Source organism: Petaurus breviceps, unplaced genomic scaffold (assembly GCF_028583685.1).
Source record: "Petaurus breviceps papuanus isolate PSGF00001 unplaced genomic scaffold, PetGlider_PUasm1.0 175, whole genome shotgun sequence".
In the NCBI taxonomy this organism is placed as follows: domain Eukaryota; kingdom Metazoa; phylum Chordata; class Mammalia; order Diprotodontia; family Petauridae; genus Petaurus; species Petaurus breviceps.
Genome location: NW_027185764.1, coordinates 19,686,602 through 19,697,017, shown reverse-complemented (window position 1 = coordinate 19,697,017; position 10,416 = coordinate 19,686,602). Strand labels below are relative to the sequence as shown.

General features: G+C 38.2%; 1 long non-coding RNA gene across 1 annotated transcript in view; it reads left to right on the top strand.

Annotated features, from left to right (window-relative positions):
• Nucleotides 1-636: 636 nt before the first annotated feature.
• The window catches only part of LOC138159056 (uncharacterized), an 18,885-nt gene continuing 9,105 nt past the window's right edge, over nucleotides 637-10,416 (top strand). The window contains exon 1 of the long non-coding RNA XR_011167788.1: nucleotides 637-894. This is a non-coding gene — a long non-coding RNA (uncharacterized lncRNA). The remainder of the gene's footprint in view (nucleotides 895-10,416) is intronic.

Here is a 10,416-nt window from a genome sequence, read left to right as displayed (position 1 = left end):
TTACCCCTTTTGAACAGTATAATATTCACATTTCTCTGGTTCATTTTTTTTTTCTTTTTGAGACAGATCTGTGATTTTATCACTGCTATGAACTTTGAAGTAATGAATTTTTTCCAGAAACATAGATCATTAATCAACCTGCCTGAGTTGATTGGTCAATCTGCCCCATCACAGAGCTGGTATGTGTCAGAAGTGGCACTTGACTGTAGTCTTCCTGCCACCAAAGCCAGCTCCCTAACCACTCCTCTACACTGCCTCTCTAGTTTAGTAGTTTGAGCAAATACATATATTCTATTCTGGGTACAAACTGGTTGACTAAGTTTTGTTTTGCTCTAACTCTAATTTGGTTCTTGTTTTAGTTTAAAAGTATAACACAATTTAGGTTCAGTTGTTAAGCTCAAAGTTTATTTTATTTTGGGATTTAGGATTCCTCAATTCAAAATATTTTTTCATATTAAACAACACACCCACGTAATCCTTAAAGTAGCACTCATGTTTGTTGGTGCCATCCAATCAATTTACCATTTAATTTCCATCTGCCATGGAACAGTTTCCCAAAAATTAAGCAGAAGGGACAAAGGAAGGAGAGGAATTTTTCTCTGTAATGCTTTCAGGCTAAGTGTTTCTTCGGCCAAATCCATCTATTAAAATGTCTCTCCACCACATGTTGTCCTTTGAGAAAACACAGAAATGAGAACAGACAACAGGATATGCTAATTCTGGAAGCTGTAGAAAGGACTCTGAGATGGGTAAATTCAATCAGCTCAGGCTTCTCTCTTCCCATCTCTAAGTAAAAGCGGACATTTCCTGACTGGCCAGACACTTGGAGCTCTGATTTCATCTCCCTTTAGTATCCACCAGGGAAAGACACAAAATGACAGAGGTCCAGAAAAGGTATGAGCAGAGTTCCATTCATGATATAATCTTATTACAAGAAAACACAGACCTTGTCTTCGCTCTGTGATTTTGAATTCTCCTGATCAGATCGACAAATCCCAGCCTGGGACAAAGAGAGATAAGTGGGATAACAAGGCCAGTGGTCTGCCAAACCTGCATATGTAGCAATACTGGCTGTGCTTAGAGGATACGGAATGAGACCTGGGGAAGGAGGCAGCTGAATCTTGGGCTGCCCCCATCTAGCCAGGCATTTATTTAGCATAGACACCTTCAACAACTGAGACTGTTGAAGTTGAGATGACATATTCCGTATTTAAAATTACTTAATGCTCCTTCCCCCTTTAGGTAAAGGCAACTTGGTAAAATGTAGTACTGGAGTTGGAACTGGGAAGTTCTTAGTTCAAATCCTGATTCAGATGCTTCCTAGCTCTAGGGTCCTAGTTGCATGACTTCTAAGTCTCAGTTCCATATTTGTAAAATGAGGATAATAACAATGGCTGCCTCACAGTTATTATGAGAATATAAAGTGCCTGGTAAACCCTAAATGACAATGAAAATGCTTATTTGTTGTTGTTTTTAGTTATGTGACCCTAGAAAAGTGTCTATACCTTTCTGTGCCTTGGTTTCCTCATATGTAAACTATGAATTCTCATATATAAAATTCCTCATATATAAAATATGAATGAATATGATTTCTCTGGTTGCCTTCCAGTCCTAGAATGTTCTTCCTTCTCTGCTCCAACTTCTATTCTCCCTGGTTTTCTTTAGGTCCCAACTAAAATCCCATTTTTTTTTTACTAGAAGCCTTCCCCAGTCCCTCTTAACTCTAATGCCTTCCTTCTGTTGACTAACTTCCTAGTTATCTTCTATACAGCTTGCTTTGTATATATTTGTTTGTATGATGTCTCCACTATTAGATTTTAAGCCCCTTGAGGGCGGGAACTGTCTTTCGGCTTTTTGGGCATCTTCATCATTTAATGCAACGCCTGGCACATAGTTGTTGTTCATCCTTTGTTTCAAAGAGACCAGTTATATCATAGGGTGATGTCGTGACTTGTGCATGAATTTTATTTTAGTAGCACAAAGTCATCAGCCTCATTCTCTCTTCCTGAGTCATTGAAATCCAGTGGCAAGACAAAAGTCACGATGACTGGTGATGGCCCAAGATGCAGTAGATGACCTTGGCATCTTTGATGTCTAACCAAGCACTAAGCATTCCACAGTGTCTGTTTCAGCCCTTTGTAGCCATTGGAACAAACTGTTCTCATTTGTCCATTCTCCAGGGACAGTCTTCACCTATGTTTGGGGTAGACATCCCGCTACCTTACCAAAAGACACGGGGCCTCTCAGTTACCCTCAATCCAGTGAAGCCCATCTGCTGAGATTGTTTTACTGGAATTTTCATCTATCTTTGATGTCCACCTTTCACCCAATTCTTACCTATGGCTCCAAAAAGCTATAGCATGCAGAGTGGCCGCATCCTGGCACATAGCGGGCACTTAATATTTATTGATTAATTGGACTCAATGGCTTTTAATGTATGTTCCAGATCCTAATCTATGACCTATGTGCTCCTTCATAGGATTTTAGGACTGTGGGTCTAGAGCAACAAGGAAGCTTAAAGACTCTCTAACGCAACCCTTCTCAATTTTATAACTGAGGAAACTGAAGTCTAGTGAGGTTAGTGACTTATTCAAGGCCTCCTCTGTAGTATCACACTCAGAATTAAACCCAGGACCTCAAACTCTGAAGCCAATACTTTGCCCAGAACTATTTCTTCAGTCTTTTCTTTAATGGTATTTCTTGCCCTCCAACCTATAATTTTATCTAGAAGAAAACCTAAAATGTGCAGTAAGTAAATGGGATGCTTCCAAAATAAAGCAGCTCTCCTTCAATAAGGGTTACTCACAAGCTTCCTCTACCTGATACACAGGGGAATTACACATTTGAAAAAGAAAAAAATCCAGTCAGACTTTTTGTTCCTGCATCCTTGAATCCCCTGAAGTGTGAATAAGACATTCAAACCAGATCACCAGGCAGTACACATCCATTTTAGGAAAAGTCTGGATCACTTCCCCTTTGTTTTCAAGTTCTTCCGCAAGAGGACAAGACTTTGACAGAGATTCAAAGCTTAGATAGAAGAGCTCTACAGAACATACATTAGGAAAGGAGGTTGCCAGAGGCCAAGAGTCTGGGTAAGCCACATTAGCTTAAATGATGTGGAGAGATACCTAAATAAGCAAGGCTGGGCCTAAAGCAAAAGGGCCTATCAGAGCCTGCATTATCAGAGAGAGGACAAGAAGGAATCCAGCATAAGGTGATTAGGATAGTAAGGCAACTGGAAATCGTGACCTGAAGAGAAATTGAAGGAAGTATGGGTGTTCAGGATAGAAAAAGAGAAGACTTAGGAAAGATGTGCTAGCCATCTTCAAGTACTGCTTAAGAAACTTTACTGGTTCCCCACACCAATTCCTCTGTTTAGTAAAGACCTTCAAAATCAGAAACCAGTCTATTTTTACAGGCTGATGCTATATTAATTCCCCCTCCCCACTCTATGTTCTAACCAGAATGACCTATTTAATATTCCTAATCCCTCACTTCCGATTCCTTTTCTTTTTTTTTTTTTTGAGTGTTGAAAGCAAGGCAATTGGGGTTAAGTGACCTGCCCAGGGTCACATAGCTACTGTGTCAAGAGTCTGAGGCCAGATTTGATTCCTTTTCATAAAACATATCTCCTCCATGCATGGAGTGTTCTTCTTTGTCACCTCAGCCTCTTAGAAGCCCTAGTTCCCTTCAAAGACTGGTTCAACTATCACCCCCTTCAAGAGACCTTTCCTAGGGGCGGCTAGGTGATGCAGTGAATACAGTACTGGCCCTGGAGTCAGGAGGACCTGAGTTCAAAAACTTAACACTTACTAGCCATGTGACCTTGGCCAAGTCATTTAACCCCAACTGCCCTGCCCTCCACCCTCCAAAAAGCAAAAAAAAAAAAAAGAAAAAAGAGAGGGACCTTTCCTGAAACCCTCAGTTGCTAGTGTTTCCCACCTTCCCACCCCCCAATCCTTTAACAATTATCTTATACATGTAACACCTATTTCACTAGGCTCTTTCAGAGAAACCACAGAGGCTATTATTGTATCTTGAAGAGTCAAATGGAATGTTGTAGAAATAGCAGTTTTTCATTCATTTTGGAAAGATTTTTGGATTGAGAACCTGGAAGAGAAACTGGAAAAGACAGAGAGAAAAGAGGATGGAGAAGATCTCTTTCTTGATTGAACAGTTTCAACCTTTTTGTCATGAAAAAATTGAAGAGAATTCTAGAGAAGAGACTTTATTTCCTTTGCTTAGTTAATTAAATGTAGGAATCTGGTTTCAAAAAAAGTTCAGTTAGAATAATGGTTTGAGGTGACTCCAGCCATAATTACTCAGCTATAATATAATAAATATTTATGTCTTTATTATGATGATTTACATTATTAATAAACTATAAAGTATAACTTTAATATTTATTTAATCTTTGGAAATTAGAGGTTTTGATAGAAAAAAGATGAGTAATTACTCATGAGGAAAGAGGTTTTTTTTCCCCAGTTTGTTAAATAAGTAATACTTAATAAAGTGGAGAGGGGGCTCTGAGCTAATGAGAAAGAGGTTGCAATTGTATTAATGATAAAATAACCAGAGATTTGGATTACTAACTCAGGAAAATAATAGTAAAATTGGTAAGGAGTCAACTGAGGAATAATTCATAAGTGAGGATGGTTGACCTCAGATGAGAGAGAGAAACAGACAGAGAGAGAAAGAGACAGAGAGAGACAGAGAGAGAGACAGAGAGAGAGACAGAGAGACAGAGAGAGAGACAGAGAGACAGAGAGAGAGAGACAGAGAGACAGAGAGAGAGAGGGAGAGAGGGAGATATCCTGTATTTAATTACTTGTGAACATGTACCTGTAGAGTAAGCTTCTTAATTGGAGAGACTGTCAAAATTTTGTCCTCATTATTCAGCACCACAGTTCCTGACACATAGTAGGTACTTAAGAAATAACTTTTTGGAGGCAGAGCAAAGATGGCAAAGTAAAGACAGAAATTTGCCTGAGCTCTCCCCCAAAATCCTCCAAATACCTTTTTTAAATGACCCTAAACAAACTCTAGAGCAGCAGAATCCACAAAATGATGAAATAAAACAAATTTTCAGCCCAAGACAAGTTGGAAAGTTGGCAAGAAAGGTCTGTTGCATCAGGGTGAGAGGAGCAGAGTCCAATGCAGGCCATGCCAGCACAACCCTGGCCCCAGAAAACCTATAGCAGGTCTCAGGGTGACTGAATATTGGGGCAATTTTCAGTCTCCTACATTTAATTAACTAAGCAAAGGAACTAACCCAAATGGTTAAAGGGGTCCAGAAAGTCAATGAGGAGAAAAATGCTTTAAAAAGCAGAATTGAACCAATGGAAAAGGAGGTGCAAAAGCTCAGAAAGTAATTCCTTAAAAATTAAAATGGAGCTAGTGGAAGCTAATGATTTTATGAGAAATCAAGAAACAATAAAACAAAACCAAAAGAATGAAAAAATGAAAGACAATGTGAAATATCTCATTGGAAAAACCACTGACCTGGAAAATAGATCCAGGAGAGATAATTTGAAATTATTGGACTATCTGAAAGTTATGATTTAAAAAAAAGAGGTTAGACATCATCTTTCAATAAATTTTTAAGGAAAACTGCCCCAATATTCTAGAAACAGAGAGTAAAATGATAATTGAAAGAATCTATTGCTCAACTCCTGAAAGAAATCCCAAAATGAAAACTTCCAGGAATATTATAACCAAATTCCAGAATTCCCATGTCAAAAAGAAAATTTTGCAAGCAGCCAAAAAGAAAAAAATTCAAGTATCATGGAGCCACAGTCAGGATAATACAGTATTTAAAAGCTTCTATATAAAATGATTGAAGGACTTGAAACATAATATTCTGGAGGCAAAGGAGCTAGGATTACAACCAAGATTTCTCTACCTACCAAAACTGAGTATAATACTTCTGGGGGGGGGGGGGTCAGGGGAGAGGAGGAATGGACATTCAATGAGATAGAAGACTTTCAAGCATTCTTGATGAAAAGAACAGAGCTGAATAGAAAATTTGACTGTCAAATATAAGTCTCAAGAGAAGCATAAGAAGGTTAATAAGGAAGAGAACTCATAATAAGTTTATAAGATATAATAGAGTAGGAAATACATTTAAACTATTTACATTCATACATGGGAAGATGATATTTGTAATTCATAGGACCTTTCTCATTATTAGGGTAGTTAGAAGGAATATATATAGACAGAGGGTACAGGTGTGAGTTGAATATGAAAAGATGATATCTAAAAAAAATTTAAGGGATGAGAGAGGAATAAACTGGGAGAAAAAGAAGTATAATGAAGTAAATTGGAGAAGAGGGGGGAGATGATGGGGAGTGAGTGAATCTCACTTCATCAAAATTGGCTCAAAGACAGAAAAACCATACACTCAATTGGGAAAAGAAATATGTCTTACCCTACAGGAAAGTAGGAGGGAAACGGGATAAGAAAAAGGGGAGGGGTAATAGGGGGAGGGGGAGAGCAGATTGAGGGAGAGGGAAATCAGAAGTAAAACTCTTTTGAGGAGGGACAGGGTGGAAGGAGAAAGAATAGAATAAACAGGTAAGGGGGGATAGGAGGAAGGAAGATATAGCTAGCAATAGTAATTGTGAAAAAAAATTGAAACAAGTTTCTCTAATAAAAACTTCATTTCTCAAACATATACAGAACTGAGTCAAATTTATAAAAATAAGAGCCATTTCCCAACTGATAAATGATCATAAGACATCATCAGTTTTCAGGTGATATGTCTATACACATATAAAAATACTCTCACTACTGATAGAAGAAATGTGAATTAAAACAATTCTGAGGTACTATCTCATACCTATTAGATTGACTAATAGGATAGAAAAAGGTAAATGACAAATGTTGGAGGAGATGTGGAAAAAATGAGACATTAATGCATTTTTGGTGGAGTTCTGAATTGATTCATTCTGTAGAGCAATTTGGAATTATGATTGAAGGATTATAAAACCATGCATACCCTTTGACTTAGCAATACCACTAATATGTCTGTATCCCAAAAGAGATTTAAAAAAAGAAAAGGACCTCTATGTACAAAAATATTTATAGCACCTCTTTTCTGGTGGCAAAGTATTGAAAATTGGGGGGGGTCTCCATCAAGTGGGAAATGGTTGAACGAGTTGTGGTATGTGATTATGATTGAATACTATTGTACTATAAGAAATGATGAGCAGGATGTTCTCAGAAAAACATGGAAAGACTTGCATGGGCTGATGCAAAGTGAAATGTACTGAGTACACAGAAACAGCAGAATTGTAAGATGATCAGCTGTAAATGAGTTAACTATTCTCACTAATACAATGATCCAAGACAACTCTGAAAGATTTAGGATGAAAAATGCTTTCCATCCCCAGAGAAAGAACTAATGGTATATGAATACAGATTGGAGCACACTTTTTTTTTGGTCTATTTTTCTTGAGGGTTTTTTTTTCTAGTCTATGTTTTCTTTCACAACATGACTATTATGGAAATGTTTTTCATGACTACACATGTATAACCTATATGAAATTTCTTGCCTTCTCAATGGGGGGTCTGGGGAGCAAGGGAGAGAATTTGGAACTCAAAGTTTGATAAACAAATGTTTAAAATTGTTTTTACATGTAACTGGGGGAAAATAAATTTTTAAAAAAGAGATACTTGTTGATTGATTGATATTGAAAGGCCTGAGAAAATGAAAACAAACGTTCTGTATTACTACAAATATTAAGAACTAGGACCAGAGAATGGAAGCTACAAGGAGGCAGATTTTAGCCCAAGGTAGAATAACTATTAGGATGATCCAACAAGAGAATAGACTACCTTGTTAAATAAAATATAACCTGTTGCATGAGAGATATATCAGAGATGCTTTAGAAGGATCTCTATGCTGAATGGGAAGTTTGACTAAATGGTCTTTAAAGATCCTGGCAATTCTGAAATTATATTATATAACAATAATAACTGTTGCTGGACTCAGGAAAGTCAAAATTTTTCCCTTCTCCCTTAAGGAATCCTCTCTTCTGTGAACCCATTCATACTTATGGGGTTCAAATATGGGTGATAATCTATGTATTCTCTCCACTCAAAAGATGTGCTTAATGCATTGGCAAACACCTAAATAAGTAATAAAGAAACATAATTACCCTTATACTTTCCCAGAAAGTAGATAACTTTTAAAACATGAAGTAGTTTGTGGGACTACTAAATTGGCATTTGACCCCTGTTCTGCATTGTCTAAACTATTGGTTCATAAAGCATGGTCCAGGGATGCTGGGGGTTCTTGAGAACATTGCAGAGGCTCTGGGAAGCTAAAATTTTTCCCATAATAATATTAAGGTATTTTAAGTTCTAATACACTAAATATTAATAGATGTAAACAAAAGTTCTTTGGGGGTAAGGTGCTCAATAATTCTTTTGGGGGGGGGTGGCTTTTGGGGTTAAGTGACTTGCCCAAGGTCACAAGGCTAGTTTTTGTGTTATGTGTCTGAGGTCGAATTTGAACTCAGGTCCTCGTGACCCCAGGGCTGCTGCTCTACTCACTGTGTCACCTAGCTGCCCCGCTCAATAATTCTTAAGAATGTGAAGGGGTTCACTTAAACACAATTGCCCTGCCTTCCTCCCTCCAAAAAGCAAACAAACAAAAAAGAATGCAAAGCGGTCCTGAGATTTTTTAAAATGTTGAGAACTGTTACTGTAAATTATTTCTCTAGGCCCAGGTCTTCTACAAATCTACCCAGGGGTTGGGCCCATCTTCCTCCCAGCCATCATCTTCTTCCAGAGGCAATGATGTAAATGTCAAAGGCTCCTCCCAAAGTGTAGACAGATCCAGGAACTCTCAAACTCACCAGGTTGCAAACCTTGGAAATATTCACCTGAGCATTACTGCTCAGTCACTCAGGAAAGAAAGAAATACAAGAGGCAACCAGGGACCCAATTCACAGATTTATCCAAACCAACACATGTGATTTAGCTGCCATGAGCAGCTATCACCTCTGTTGGGGTGAGGAAAGTTGGCCCCTTCCCATCTCCTCACAGGAAGTCTGGGGAGAGAGAGTTATTGGCCATACCTGGAGGCAAAGAGAGAGAGAAAAAAGAGAGCAGTCAAAATCGCTCCCTTTTCCAAGATTCACTTTAAGAGTCAGCGGCCCTTGCTGAACAGTGGTCAACAAGGAGATTGTTTCATCATCTCAAGGAGCGAGTCCTTTGGTGATGGAGCCACAAGTGTCCCTAGAAGTTACTAGGGAAACTTAGAGCTTCAAGTATGGTCCCTAGAGGCCCATGCCCAGGCCCATGAAGGCTCCAGTGTGAACTGAGTGCTAAATTATGTGACATTGAATATAATTGCCATGCAGTTCAGAGGGGCAGGAGATCAATGTGGACTGGTTTCATGGAAGAGGTACCTAAGCTAGATAGAATTTAAGTAGAAGGAAAGGAAGAATTAAGGCAAATTAATTTGAAAATAATATGGAAAAAAAAGTCAAGGAGGATGGGATTAGCATGTTTTAGGGGTTAGGAAGGAAACTGAAGAGATCTGCCTGACAGATAAAGAATTGATGTATTAATAAGAATAGATAATAACAATATATATCTGAAGCACTTAAACTTTTTTCTCCAAATAGCCTTGTGATAGAAGTAACACAAGTATTTATTAGATCACTTTTTCAGATGAAACTGTGTGTCCTTGGGCAAGTCATTTAACTACTACTGTTTGCTTCAGTTTCCTCATCTATAAAAGGAAGAAACCAGACTAGCTGTGCTCTGAGGTCCTTCTACCTTTGAATCTATGCTCTCATGAATTAACAATCATCATCGTATAGATACTATATATTAATAATAATAACAGCTAACATTTGGATGTGTTTATTATTTTCCAAGCACTGGGCTAAGTGCTTTACAGTTATCATCTCATTTGATCCTAACAACCCTGGGAAGTAGATGCTGTTATTATCCTTATTTTATAGATGAGAAAACTGAGGCAGAGTTTGGGGGCCTTATCCAGGGATATAGTTAGCAAGTGTCTGACGCTGGATTTGAGCTCAAGGATTTCCTGACTCCAAGTCCAAAGCTAGCTGCCGGCAGCACTCATGTTAGGATCCATGGATCCTTACTCCAAATGTAGGTCTTTTTCCAATGCACTGTTTAACACAAACAAGTACGTACAGTTTGGAAACAAAAGAATGATGGACTGAAACACAGTTTTAGCATCGTTAACTAGGCAAGAGTATTAAGTATGGTCTAGACAGGGAGGAGTTAAAGTGTTAGTGACACTTGTTGTTGAGCTGTGGGATTTGGTAACCTAGTATATGAATACAGAGCCAGACTTAGAGTCAAAAGACCTGGGTTCAAGTTCTGCCTCTGTTGTGCTGGTTGTGCAATCTTGGGCAAGTCATTTAATCTCTC